This window comes from Triticum dicoccoides, chromosome 2B (genome assembly GCF_002162155.2).
Source record: "Triticum dicoccoides isolate Atlit2015 ecotype Zavitan chromosome 2B, WEW_v2.0, whole genome shotgun sequence".
Taxonomy (NCBI): domain Eukaryota; kingdom Viridiplantae; phylum Streptophyta; class Magnoliopsida; order Poales; family Poaceae; genus Triticum; species Triticum dicoccoides.
In genome coordinates this window covers 708,692,864-708,696,434 of record NC_041383.1, presented here as the reverse complement: position 1 = coordinate 708,696,434, position 3,571 = coordinate 708,692,864, and the positions used below count along the sequence as shown (strand labels likewise).

Below are 3,571 nucleotides of genomic sequence, written 5' to 3'. Positions count from 1 at the left end.
AGGGAGAGAGGAGAGGAAGGAAAGGGGGGCGCCGCCCCCCTTCCTTGTCCAATTCGGACTAGAGGGGGAGGGGGCGTGCGACCGGCCCTGGCCGGCCCTCCTCTTCTCCACTAGGGCCCATGAGGCCCAATAAACCCCCCGGGGGTTCCGATAACCCCCCGGTACTCCGGTATATGCCCGAACTCACCCGGAACACTTCCGAAGTCCAAACATAGTCATCCAATATATCGATCTTTATGTCTCAACCATTTCGAGACTCCTCGTCATGTCCTTGATCATATCCGGGACTCCTAACTATCTTCGGTACATCAAAACACATAAACTCATAATACCGATCGTCATCGAACTTTAAGCGTGCGGACCCTACGGGTTCGAGAACTATGTAGACATGACCGAGACACGTTTCCGGTCAATAACCAATAGCGGAACCTGGATGCTCATATTGATTCCCACATATTCTACGAAGATCTTTATCGGTCAAACCGCATAACAACATACATTGTTCCCTTTGTCATCGGTATGTTACTTGCCCGAGATTCGATCATCGGTATCTCAATACCTAGTTCAATATCGTTACCGTCAAGTCTCTTTACTCGTTATGTAATACATCATCTCGCAACTAACTCATTAGTCACATTGCTTGCAAGGCTTATAATGATGTGCATTATCGAGAGGTCCCAGAGATACCTCTCCGACAATCGGAGTGACAAATCCTAATCTCGAAATACGCCAACCCAACAAGTACCTTCGGAGACACCTATAGAGCACCTTTATAATCACCCAGTTACGTTGTGACGTTTGGTAGCACACAAAGTGTTCCCCCGGTAAATGGGAGTTGCATAATCTCATAGTCATAGGAACATGTATAAGTCATGAAGAAAGCAATAGCAACATACTAAACGATCAAGTACTAAGCTAACGGAATGGGTCAAGTCAATCACATCATTCTCCTAATGATGTGATCCCGTTGATCAAATGACAACTCATGTCTATGCTCAGGAAACTTAACCATCTTTGATTAAACGAGCTAGTCAAGTAGAGGCATACTAGTGACACTTTGTTTGTCTATGTATTCACACATGTACTAAGTTTCCGGTTAATACAATTCTAGCATGAATAATAAACATTTATCATGAAATAAGAAAATAAATAATAACTTTATTATTGCCTCTAGGGCATATTTCCTTTAATTTTCACCGTCCAAATCTAATATTTAGGACAAGATGAAAAAATTTCTAGACTAAAATGCAATTTTTCAAAAATGCAATATTTTTGTAATTCAAATAAAATAGCAAATAAAATACCAATAAAATAGTAATTTGACTTTAAAATTCTTTCTTCAATATTTCTCTTAGGTTGAAGAAGTCATATTATCTTCTCTCATTTATTTTTAATATTGGAAATAATTGGAGAGAAAAATATTAAAATCAAATTGATCCTATCTTCAAATTTGAAATAAATTCAAATATGAATTTTGTGAAACCTCCAACTCTCTCCTTGGGTCCTTAAGTTGCTTAAGATTTCCAGGATCACAACAAAAATGCAAGAATAAATATGATATGCATATGATGATCCATGTATAACATCCAAATTGAAAATTGGGATGTTACAAACCTACCCCCCTTAAGATGAATCTCACCCTCGAGATTCGGGTTGGTCAGCAAAAATGTTTGGGTGGTCCTTGCGAAGATCTTCTTCTCGTTCCCAAGTGGCTTCCTCCTCGGTATGTTGGCTCCACTGAACTTTGTAACACTTGATAACCTTGCTGCGAGTAACTCGACTAGAAAACTCAAGAATCTTGATTGGCTTCTCTTCATAGGTCAAATCACTATCTAACTGAATTGCCTCTAAAGGCCGGTCTTCTCTCGTTCGTCCGTGGACCCTGGCCGGGCGCTGTGGCCTCGGAGGTTGGTACATGGCTCTCTCCCCTTGTTGGGTTGAGGTTGTCGTTGTATGCGAGGTCTGAATTTTTTCTCCATTTGTTTCCTGTTTTATGATACACTTGTGGGCAGTTTTGTTGAAGCAAATCTCTCCTGAAGCTGGTTAAGCGTTACGTTGTTGGTGTATCCCTCCTGTGTGAGGTGGTTCAGTTTGCTTTTATTACTGCCTTGAGGCCATGGTCAGGTTTTATTTTGCTGAACGTTGCAAGTGTTATCAATTTCATCTGGGGGCCTGCGCTCCTTTTGTCGAACAAAAAAAACTGTCCTGGGTACTTGTATAGTTGGCTTGGAAAGTTGATGATTTCTGAATCATGGTGGTTCGTTGTGCTAGATCAAAATTTCTGGAAGGCGCTGCGAAAAAAAGGCAGAATTGCAGGGAAATGCCTCGCTGGTCTAGGAAGCATGTGGCTAGGGGTGGGCATGGTTAAACCGAAAACCAAAAAACCAAACCAAACCAAACTGTATTAACCGATATGTCGGTTAATTCGGTGGTTTGGTTTTTGGCTCAGCGGGAATTTTTAAGGTTGTTGGGTGTTTGGTTTGTGTTCGGTTTTTAGTGCTCAAAAACCGAATAAACCAAACAAACCGATATGTATGATGCCCCATGTAATACCATGTTCACTCCATCATGCAGAGGTCTCTCCAAAAGGTAAATTAGGCAGGGACGGAGGGAGTGCTAGTGTATCATTTAGTGCATGAGCTGATCAGTTTAGAGGCTTCACACATATTCTTCCGTACATAATACATTGCATGTTCCATGTGATTTTTCCACTTAATTATGTTCACTAGTTTGCTTGACCGAATAAAGCATTACCTAATGTTAAGGTTGCTAGCTCTTGTGACTATTTTATGCATTCTATACAATGCAAATCAGCGCTCATGAATCATTACACTTATACTGACAGGTGCATGTATTTCGGTCTTTTGGTTAACAGAAGAAACCGAACCGATATATTATGGTTAATATGGTTTGGTTTCCTAACTTTGTGTGATTGTTTTGGTTTTCATTTTTTTCAACACCGAAATTATTAAAAACCAAATAAACCGAACCGTATTAACCATATAAACCGGACGCCCACTCTGGCTCTCCCTTTGTTGGGTTGGGCCTGCGTACGCGAGGCGGTTTGTGGCTTGATGGAAGTTACCTGGAACCATGTACTGTATTTTAAAGAGCAAACGTAAAAATTCAGCAAGAATGATCAGATGGCCGAGTTGGTCTAAGGCGCCAGATTAAGGCTCTGGTCCGAAAGGGCGTGGGTTCAAATCCCACTCTGGTCAAGATATTTTTTTACTACTTATATCTTCTAAAAAAGCATAGAGTCATGTAGTAGTACTTTTTCCCCATGGAAATAAGAAAGGGCGTGGGTTCAAAACCCACACTGGTCAAGATATTTTCTTTACTACTTATCTTCTAAAAAAACATAGAGTCATGTAGTAGTACTTTTTCCCCATGAAAATAGGAGACATACAGTACCATTTTCTCTCCATGGAAATCAGGAGTGCGCGCATCAGAGACATGCATTGACCAGCTACTAAAACGAATTGCCACTAATTGACATGCTTTTCATACCAAGAAAGGTTCAGATAGCACACCCACACACTACAGCACAAAACCAATTCCTATCTTGAGA

The 3,571-nt window shown here is 40.8% G+C and overlaps 1 non-coding gene across 1 annotated transcript; it reads left to right on the top strand.

The window, feature by feature from the left end:
- The first annotated feature begins 3,137 nt into the window (after window positions 1–3,137).
- On the top strand, window positions 3,138–3,218 carry TRNAL-AAG. The gene has a single exon. It is a non-coding gene; the product is annotated as a tRNA-Leu (tRNA).
- Window positions 3,219–3,571: the final 353 nt, after the last annotated feature.